Here is a 12,124-nt window from a genome sequence, read left to right as displayed (position 1 = left end):
ATCCTCAGAACATAACTCAAGTCATGTTTATTCTCAACGTCCAGCAAAGAATATTCTTTGCATAATCATCTGACGACATGAATTGATGGTGTGTATCACTTGTTCTGATCTAAGTGCATGATCCAACCTATGCATAAGTCCACCTGATGCAGTTTGTTCTCAAATAACATCTCTTGATCAAGACTTTGAGTGAAGTCTAGGTATGTTGTTTAAATTGCTGAGGATTATAGAGTCTTTCTGTTTTGTTCGAGTCTTGTTTGAGTCCCTCATGTTCTTCTTTCGAATATGAGAAGTGTCTAGAGTCTAGGTTATGATTGTCTAATTGAGTCAATCATGAGGTTTAAGGGTAGTGTTCAGGCATTGTTAAGTCTGATGTCATTCTTTACAATTCTTTGGTAAAGAATAAAGAGTCTTGTTTCGAGTCGTGAACACAATTTGTTTCTTGTGTTCCAAGTCCTCTATAGATATGTGTTATCTCTATGGATAGTCAAGAGTTTGTTTGAGTTCAGATGAACTTGTGTCTTAAATATCAACATCACCAAGCACATATTCCCCAGTAGAAGGACTAGGAATATATGGAAGTTTGAAAAAGAAACATTATTGTCTAGAGTGGCAGTTTGGACATAATGTGGATTAGAATGGGAAGGTTGTGATCTGGATGTAAGTAATGTGTTCTGGTCATACACAATTACTTTCATGATGAATACTTCACTTAGTGAAGATGACCATGAAGACAAAAGTTCTATGATCAGATCAACACAGCTAAGGATAAAGAAGAATCTCTTCTGTTCAAGGAGTATGTTAATCAATGTGTGAGATTGAAAAACACCTTATCAAGAAGGAATTCAAAGTATCTTAAGCAGACCATGATCTGATTCAAACATGGTAGGGTTATGCTCAACAAAATTCCAGGAGTGGCAATTCTGTTTGTTGAGATTGTGGCAACTTCTCTGTGTGTGAGTTTGGTATCAAGGGGTCATCTATTGATCATTTCTGAAGGAGAATAGTTCTTAGGAAAGGGCCTATTGAAAGGAAAAGGGGATGAAACTTGTTGAGAATATTGGTAGTACAAATGTCAGACACAATGTTATGACATTCTACTTCTGGTGTAAGTATTTATTGTGAGGAACAAATTTGCTATAATGAGTGTGTTCAGCAGGATTGTTGAACAGAGGGTGCGGCTCTTGAAGATATAAAGATGTGTCTTATATTTTCCATTCATCATTTCAAGCTTATTCCGTCTGTGGGAGCTCAAACTATCGCGGATAGGGGGAGTAACTTCTTTTGTCAAGAGAAATTCTTGGTTAAAAATACTTTTACATCATGAATAAAATGTGATACTTTTGTCACTTATTTGAATGGTTCAAGTTAACCATGTGCAACTGGTAACCAATATTCCGTCTCTACACTAATGAGGTAGTTGTGTGCTAACAGTCTCAAGGTGTTCAAAAACAACAGAAGTCTATGTCTATGATCAGTGAGTAAGTAGGGAGTCTGTTAATTGGTCCAATTGATGCTCTGTCTTAATCTTTTACGGAATCTTGGGCTATGTGCCTGAAGGAAAGAAAAGTGACAATGTCTGACACAATGTCATGACATGTTTAAAGACATTGTGTAACACCCCAATTCTACCCAAGCATTTAGGCAAAAAAATATCAGAGTGCTAAAATTTCATACAACACAATTAGGATGTTACACTAAGTAACCAAACAAACACCTAGGAAACAAATGGCCATCAGCGATGCCAAAAGCATACAACGAAAGATATGAACATATATATATATATATATATATATATATATATATATATATATATATATATATATATATATATATACGTATAGCTCTCACTCTCAACGAGGAGTTTTCCAAAATAAAGTGTTTACAATACACATCAACACATCATCACATATACATGTTCAAAAGAGTCATATACAAATAAATAACAACAGACTCCCAACAACCCGGTGTTATGTATCAGAGAAACCGACAAGACCAACTGGAAAACTACCTCTTTCAAAAGACTCCCAAAGGGGCTAATCTGCAGGATGCCACTCAAGCATCAAATCAGCATAAGGGTGAGAATATAATTTATAATGAAGAAGCATGATAAATATAGTAATGCCAACAAGTATCGTCAAGAATCATACGACAAGGTAATCCACTCATTCAACCATAATCGATATATAAGTAATGCGACACATGAATGATAACATAAGTTATAAAGACAGAAAACGATGAATGAGACTCGACTATGCATATGCATGTGGTACCCTAATCCGGAGTAAACTCCTCCTTGTCATTATGACAAATACACCTTGCCGAGCATTATGCTGGGACTTCATTCCACTCAGGAAAGTACACCGTTATCGAGAAGTAAGCTACGACAAACCGTCATCGAGCATTTAGCCCCCACTGATGACCTCTTTCCACTCAGTAGGGGTGGGAATAGGCCAGGCCGGCCTACAGGGGCCTATAGCTAGGGATGTCAATTGCATCTGTTAATGGGGATCCCTGTGGGGAATATCTGTGCGAAGATCCGAAGTTGGGGATTTTTTTCCCCGTGGGGATGGGGATGGAGGGAAAAGTTCCCCCGATAACACTTTGGGGCGGGGATTGGGAAAGTATCCTCCGTCCCCGTGGATTCCCCGACTCCGAAGATATATGTTAATTTATATATTTTATATATTATATAATTATATAATTTTACAATGTATTAGAAAATGAAGAGTCATTAAAAGTTATAGATTTGTCACACATAATCAACCACTTGCGCTGGACGACATTGGTATTGTGGTGGTAAATTAGTGGAAGCACGGTAGCAAGAAGTTATGTTACTATTTATTTATTTTTACATAAAAAATATTAGTAACATCAAGTTCTTTTGCTTTTTTTATTTATTATTGATGCAAGATGTATTTTGATTTTTTTTTATAAAATAAAGATGCAAATATATGCGTTTTAAAAAATACGGAAAAAAAAACAAAATACTAGTGTCATAGTTTTGATCAAAAAGTGTAGAAATTTTCTTAAAATTCGATCTCCGTGGATATCCGTGGGGATCTGTGGGGATGGGGATGGAGGGAAATATTCCCCCGTGGCGGGGATTGGGGATGGGGATGGGGACTAAATTTAGGGACGGGGCGGGGAGTGGAGAAGCATCCTCCGAACAATATCTGCCCCGTTGACATCCCTACCTATAGCCTAGCATACTTAAGGCCAGGCCAGACCTATTTGATAAAAAGGTTAGGCTTGGGCTTTTTTAAAAGCCTATTTAATAAAATAGGCCAGGCCTAGGCTATTAAAACAGCCTATAAAGCCTTGTAGGCCGGCCTATATTTTCATATATATTAAAATTAGTCTAAATAGGTTGGCCTATATATGCATATATATTAGAAAAAGTGTTAAATAGATTGGTCTATATATGCATATATTTATAAAAAAATGCTAAATAGGTCGGTCTAAATGTTCATATATATGCGACCTATAAGGCTTCTTAAGTAATATGAATTAATTGAAAACATTAATAAGAAAGAGGCTTTTAAATAGGCTTTCAGGCCAGGCCAGGCTTTTAAAAAGGCCAGGCCAGGCTGAAAAACTGAGCCTATAGTAGGCCATAGGCCAGGCTCAGGCCTTATAAGTTTATCATAGGCCAGGCCCAGGCCTTATAAAGCCTAGCCTAGCCTAGCCTATTCCCACCCCTACCACTCAGGCTAATGTACCTTTACCGAGCATTAAGCTCCCACTGGTAACCAATGCCACACGGGCCACCTGTTAACAAAATTCCGCCATTAACGTATTGAAATGTTATGCTGTGCAAATATATGACTCTATTACATGACAACAACATCATCAATAATATAACACGGTCACAAACTCATGTTACACCGTTTATATTCAATCCAAAAAGGATACATCACCAATTAACAACATTGTTATCAATTATATCACCCCATAATTACCACACAGGCGTTCATAAGCACACATCACACATTCACCGTCAAAACATACTGGCCACATCGGTATAGATGAACATATAACACACATACACATCAAATTAATATTGGCCATCGCCCCACAACTTCATCAATACCTCAATAACAGGTTGTAATAACAACAATTCAACAATGATTATACATCATTCTCATAACAACAGTTACTTGCCATAAGGCCGCATATTAGGTTATCAACAAACAACCAAACATCATTACATATCAAGAATGAACATTCACTAATACATAACCTATACGAACATGATCTCATGTTATCGACAATTAATCACATACCTCGTATCAATACGATAACGTTCACACAACACATCATCATGATTTATCATGCACTAGTTCACAAAACCATTTATGAAAATCAACCAACCACTACTACATCCTACGTTATTATATAGAGAATAGAAATAGCTTCCAAACGTTTCAAACGACACGTAAAACGAACACCCGAGTCAAAAGATACGACTTTTCAGAGTTTGGAAAACATAAACATACTTCATATGTTAACCCTACTTAGTTCTATCACTAAATCCTAATAAAAATAATAGGAGAATACATCCTATGAACCATTTCATTAAATATTAGTGTAGATTATTGTGTTAGCTTTCCAACGCTTCGAACGGAGACAAAATCGGAGTTACGGATCAAAAGTTATTATCATTACAAAATCTGTCAAAATTGGAAAAGCTGTAGGTCGACGCATGGAAAACATAGGTCGACGCATTGAACTCCTGTCACCCTCGGGTATGCGCACGCCGACCCAATAGGTCAACGCAAGGATTTCATAGGTCGACGCATTCTGCAAAAAATGCAGATTTTTGCCTTTTAGGCTGCACAGGTCGACGCAAACCTCTGTGTAGGTCGACCTAAGCTTCGTAGAAACCTAAAAATCACAATTTCCACCAAACAAACTCTTATAAACATTTCTCTAACACATATACATCATCATAACATCAATATAACACACACATGCCATATAAACAACATAACATCCAACTTTCATGGTTGATTCATTAATCTTTCTCAAAACCTAACATTTTCTCCAAACTCAAACAAGCCATGGAAATGGAAAACAAACATGATCAATGAAGATATCTATCATCATACTACACATACGCACCACAAAATCATGTTAATAATTTCAAAACTCACAAAACTCATAATCTACCATTGTTGGCCAAAGCATGGAAAATGAACAAGAACAAAACTATAAGGATCATACATCCAAGATAAATTAGATTCACCCCCTTACCTTGGTTTGATTCTTCATCTTCCCCAAAACTCTTTTCTTCACTTTCTCTCCATCTTTGCTCTTCTTCTTTTCCTCTTTTTCCTCTTTTCTGGTTTTTCTCTCTTCTATTCTCTCTTATCTCTTTTCTATCTCCCCCTTACTTCCTATTCACTCAAAAAATATCTAGGGCACTTAACAAAATATCTCACAATGCGGTCTAAACTTAATTGCTCAGAAAAACCCCAAAATGCAGAATATTACCTTAATAATATTTCCAGTACCAAAAATATGAAAACCTTCAATTAAATATTAGTCCGCCATCCCGAAATAATGCCGACTGAAATGACTCAAAACGGTAAAATTCCAATAAACGTCACAAACGTCCAAATTAAGCATATACTTATTTTTCCGGGCGTTACAACTCTCCCCCACTTAGAACATTTCCGTCCTCGGAAATATCCCAAACGCAAACAAACCTGGATACACTCTCGCGTCCGACTAACCAACTATCAAGCCACGTAAAACAACGACACCATCAACGCCAAACAACGAATCACCCTAGCTAAAAGCAAAACAACCAAAGCACAACAACGACAACGAGATGCAATGCCCATACAATGCACTTGTCAACCAAACCGCAACCAGATTGTTACCATCATCAAAGGCAACACACCCCTAATCCCCCATCAAAGGAATTAGCTACAAGCACTCGAACCATCACCATGGAAACGAGACACCATCCTAGACAAGGACATAAAGTTCCACGACATATACAACTTCTAAACACCCTCAACAAACTAGAATACCAACATCCCAGTCGCACAACATCCAAACAAACATGCCAAGACATATCAGTCAAACATGTAACCAAAACATCCGGTGGTCTTATCATTCCCACCACGTCCACTGTCCAAATTTGAACTCTAACAATTCATACACACACATCCGAACCGCGTCATTTCACGCTTCCGATGTGCACTCTGATTTCCCACAACAAACAGATTTACCAATTACATGTCCAACTTCCAGCCCTTTCTAGTATTCACTAGAAACTCATTGTTCTCTCTGTCATACCCCAACATTGACCCGATATAATTCGCATCTTTTAATTTATTAAGGGCGTTAAAAATTAAGAGCCATAGGGTTTAACATATTAAACTCGATCTCTTATAAAATTCCCTTATAAATTGGTTAAAATAAAATGGAGGTGTGAATAGAAAATATTTGAGATCCAATTTATTTTGGGCCCATTTGTTTCCCATCATTCACTCATTATTACTTGCTAAATACCGTTATTAATTTATTTTGATTAATAAAGTCATTATATAAATCTTGTAGTTATTTATTAATTATGGGTTTAAATTATATATTATTGAGGTTAATCATTTTACTATTATTGTTTGTTATTAATTATTAGTATTAACTATTAAGGTTATTATTTTTAACACTATTGTTATTAGGATCATCAATATTATTATTTTAGTTAGTGTTAATATAATTATCAGGTGTTGTAGTTAAGTGGTATTATTAGGAGCTTATCACTACTAAAGGGGTATTATTAAAATTATTATTTGTTTAATTATACTATTAAGATAACTAATTTAATTAAATAATAATTGGATCAGAATGGGCCATGGATCGACGTTGGGCCAAATGCGGACCAGGGTGCTGGATCGGGTCAAGTTGACCCGAGTCCTGTTCACCTCCTTCTCCAACGAGCTTCTGCGCCACCGCTGCAACATCAACACAAACCCTAAAACTCTTGCCCAGGCCCAAGAAACAAAATCAAATCTTAACACATTCAAATTTTCAATAATCAATTAACAGAATCAAATCAGTCAATAACATAAAATCAAATATAATTTTTTGTTACAAACCGGAATCAATCAATTAACAAACATAATCAAATTCGAATCAAACAACTTAAATCTAATTTTTCTAATCTAAGATCTAACCCTAACTCTATAAAAACTAAAAAGAAAAACAGAAGAAGGGATTCGGACTTTTTCTGGAAAAGAACCATAGGCGCCGCGAACAGAACCCATCGTCTTCAATTGAGACCTGCAAACACCAAAGAAGAAGAGGATTAGAGAGGAGTTGGAGCTTACACGATCCAGAAATTGAAGAAGTAAGGTAACCGAATCTCGACTTAGCTTAGCGTTTTATCAATTGCATGTTTGTGTAGGATTTTGGTCGAATCTGGGAATTTTGGGGGGTTAGGGTTCTTAGGGTTTCTTCGGTTTAGGGTTAGGGTTCTTAGTTTATTTTGATTTTCTGGGTTTCAGATATGAAGGTGGGGGATGGGAACGATGAAGATTCATCTGAATCTTCATCGAAGACTGGGATATACGGTGGTCCGGTGGGGTTTTCTGGATCTCACGGTGGGTTCATAGGTTTATAAGGGTGGTCGGTGGTGGCCGGTGGTGGCTTGGTATGGCTATTTTCCGGGTTGTGTTTAAGATAGAAGAGAGAGTAGAGAGAGTGATGAAGGTAGAGAGAGAAAGAAAACAGAAAATGAAAAGGATTTGTTTGAAACCGGTGACTTACCCCTCTCCTTGGCCGTCGGATCTACGCCACTTGGCCTATCATGGCCATTTGGCAGCATCATGGAACGTGATTCCATGTGCATCCTTATCGTATACCCTCAATTCCAAACACATGCAGACCATCTACTCCATCTGGATCAAGATCCAACGGTCGTAGCCTTGAGCGCATACCCTAACCCCATGAGCTTACGCCATACAGGATCCAACGAACTCTAAGACAAATTGGGCCTAAGCCCTTGCTATTAACACACCCTCCAATTACTACCTAGAGTAAAAATACACCCCCCGGTGTAAAATAAATAAAATTTAATTATTTAATTTTTGTAAACTTTAATTATTTGATTGATTGTTTTTTTTTATAATAATATAATTTTCTCCTCGATCCGACTATACCTATTAGTCGCATTGGCGAGAAATAAATTTTAATCTAATTAATTTACTTGTTAATATAAATTCGACTAATTCTTGATTAATTCTCTCCTCGATCCGACTAAATCTATTAGTCGCATTGACGATAGATAAAATAATAAAATATCAATACTGGAATTCATTATCATGTAATAACCAAATCTATTGGTTATGAGAGGTAATGATAAAACTTAAAATTTAATCCCAAAATTAAAATACATTTTTATTTGTTGTTCGTGACGATCGAACCTATCGGTCAGAATAACCAGCAATACATTATTTCATTCGTTAATTATCGTGATCAAATCTATTGGTCATCGCACCTAACGAAAACATATCAACTAGGGTTGTACGCTATAATTAAAACGTTCATTTCATCTTCAAATCACAAATTCAAAACTACAATAGGCCATTCAAAAAGCCTTTAAAACGACTTCATCACAAATTCTAAGGCGTACAACCCGTAGCCCGAACTACGTTGACTCTGATTCTCCCTAAGGAGATACGTAGGCACTTGGTAACAAGGCGAGTCCCCTACCCCTTCCTAAAAATTCTAATCAGGTTCAAATCTTACCATTCACCCTTTTCATTTCTTTAGCTATTGAATCTTAATAATTTTAGCCATAAACCTCCGCCTCTCAATTCAAAACCTTAAGAAAGGGTTAAGGGTGCCTAACACCTTCCCTTGACCCGAATGTAATAACTTACCCGGAATTCTCTTAACTGCGTAGGGTTTCCTATTTGCCCTAGTAGAATAGGTGACGACTCTAAAAAGTTAATTTTAGGGCAGGTTGCTACAGCTGGCGACTCTGCTGGGGAAACACTTTGGTTAATTATTATGCTCCTAAGGCTTGAGAGGGTTTAGGTTTTAGTCAATGGTTTAGGTTTTTGGCGAATTTTAGGGTTTGGCTAATTCGCCCTTTTTAGGGTTTGGGGCAGGGTTTGCGTTTTTAATAAATATTTAATTTCTATTTTATTTATTTATTGTTTTCATTTTCATTAAAGGTTTAATTGACATATCTGCCTTAATTGTTTAATTATTATTTGCCTTTATTTGCATTATTGGGTTTATATAATTGTTGTTAAGCCTAAGCATGGGACTTATATTTAAGACCAGAGGGGAATTACATCGCCTACGAGTCTTATTATAATTCCACTCAGAGTGGGTTAAATATCCGGAAAGGTCTGATACGAGGCTCGACCTTGTTGAGGGCTGGACTTGGTATTTAGCTGATCTATCTAAGAACCTACCCCTAAAATTCGAACCTCATGGATAAAATGAGCTGTTCTAAAATCCAAAGTGACAAAAAGTCTCGGCGGCTACGAACGACCCCATGAGACCTTCTAGAACATACCTATGGGAAGGGTAGGCTCCCCGAGCCGTTACGTCGAACCTATGAACCTATGGCCTATGTGATTATATGCTAAATATGTGCTTATTATTATTATATTGTGTTTTTTTTTTGTGTATAATTGGTTGCATGCATCATACATCATATGCATATTTTTTCTTATCATGTCTTATCCACAGGTAAAAAAAAAAGAAAAAAAAAAGAAGAATAAAAAAATAATAATTCTTTTTGGTGAATATTCAGGAAAATGAATGCTAAGAAGCCTATTGTCCACCTTACTGTCTCAGTGCCTGATATCAAGAAACTAAGGATAATCAGGGTTAAAATGTCATCAACTGCTTTGAACAGGTTTGTGGGCCGTTATGGGGATATTCTGGATTTGCTCAAGGTTAAGGTTCAAGAAGAAGCTATCACCGCTTTGATCCAGTTCTATGATCCTCCGTTTAGGTGTTTCAAATTTCAGGATTTTCAGTTGGCTCCTACCTTGGAAGAGATGGATGTTATGCTTGGGTTTTCAAGGGTTAAAAGGAATTTTATACAGGTGCTAGAAAGAAAGTTGAGATTTCTGATTTGGCCAAAGCCTTATAAGTGCCCGCTGCGGATTTAGAAGCTAATTACAAGACTGATGGCAATATACAAGGAATTAGGAGAATTTATTTAGAAGCTCAAGCTATGTCTTATTCTCAAAAGAAACAATGGGAAATTTGTGGACATTTTTTGGCTCTCTTGATTTTTGGTGTTACTTTGTTGCCTAAGAAGGCGGAATATGTTGATCATGCTGCTATTCATGTTTTCACATCCTTCAGGAATTCAAATGAGGATCCAACTCCCACTATTCTTGCTAATATTTATTATACCATCCATGATTGATATGAAAAGAAAAGGGGAATGATATTTTGTTGTGTTCATTTATTGTACTCTTGGTTGACTTCTCATCTTTACAAGGCTAACTACTTAATCAAAGATTTGACTACGCATGAATGGTCTCAGAAATTAAGGGCTCTCAAAGCGGATTCTATCTTTTGGTTTGCAAGGAAATTGAATTCCGAAAGAATTATTTACAAATGTGGAGAATTCAACAATGTGCCTTTGATGGGAACTTTAGGTTGTATTAATTATAACCCCGTGTTAGTATTGCGCCAATTGGGTCATTCTATGGATTGTGAGCCTTTCGATCAACAAGTAGAAGAGTTAATTTTGCATGACAAAGGGAAAGGAAATCCAAGAACATTAAAGAAGATAATTCAAGTTTGGAAGCAAGGCTGCCCGATTCTCCTAATCTTGTTTCTCTATCCATCGAAGAGATAGAAGGAATCAAGGCTGCCCTAGAGGCGTCCCGTAAGGAAAAGGAAAAATTAGAGCTTGACATACATCGACTTTCCAACGAAAAGAGCCAACTACGCCTCGATCTTAAGGAAAAGCGCCAAGAGCTTCAAGCCGCTAAGGAAGAGAATGATAGACAAAGGAGTAAAAGAAAGCGTGCAATTGAAGGAGTTCTAAGTGCTAACTTTGATCTAATTGCACACAATGAAAGTTTGGAACAAGCGGGTGTAGAAATTGCAAGGTGGAGGAGGCGTTATGAAAAGGCTTCCCATGACAAAGCGGAATCCGAGAAAAATCTAGAAGCTGTAGTCTTTGAATTAACTGATAGGACTAAAGATCAAGAGGTAGAAATAAGGAATCTCAAATATGATCTTCAAGAAGCTCGCAATTCTGGATAAGAAGAGCGCACAAGGAGATTGACTACGGAAGAAGCACTTTTACAGCGCACCGGTGAGTACAATAGAGCACTTCAAGCTATGGCATCACTTAGGCAAGTATTCATAAGGCAAAGGGAGATATATGAGGCGGCAAGGGATGAAAGGGATTATTGGAAAAGACAATACACAATTGTTTCTACGACAAATGAGCATGTGAGCATGGTTCCTAAGATGCATGAAGATTATGAGAAATGTCGTGATAATTATGATAAACTAGTCTTCTTGTGCAATGATTTAATCCAAGACATTCCGAAGAGTTTGGAAAGAGCGGAATCTTCCCCCGTCATCCTTCCCGAAGTAGTGAAGGAATTTATGGAGCTTTGCAGAGACATGGTGGACAAGTTCAAGGAGGATATTCATAGGCGTTCTTAGTCATTTATAGTTTTGTTATTTATTATTTGGAAGTTTAATTTCTATTGGTGTTTATTTCCCTTCGCAATATGAACAATTTAATTTGTACTTTCTTTAAAGCATTTTGAATTAATAAAGTGTGTTTATTTCCGCATTATTCATTTTCTTCGCAATTATTCACCAAAAGGGATTATTCAAAAAAAGGGTTTTCACCAAAAAAAAAGAGAGGAAAAATAATATAAATATATATATATATATATATATATATATATATATATATATATATATATATATATAAATATATTATAATAATGATGTGGATAAGACATGAGCATAGCATAAACATAGCATTCATAGCACGCATATCATTTTATTTTTTTCAAAACATTAAAAAGAAAAAAATGTCTTTATCTCCAGTCACGCCATTGCAACCATACCACCCTACCAAACAAGATCTCAAAGGAAGAAAGCA

This window comes from Vicia villosa, linkage group LG5 (genome assembly GCF_029867415.1).
Source record: "Vicia villosa cultivar HV-30 ecotype Madison, WI linkage group LG5, Vvil1.0, whole genome shotgun sequence".
Lineage (NCBI taxonomy): Eukaryota > Viridiplantae > Streptophyta > Magnoliopsida > Fabales > Fabaceae > Vicia > Vicia villosa.
The sequence above is the reverse complement of the archived record's forward strand: the minus strand, read 5'-3'. Positions refer to the sequence as shown.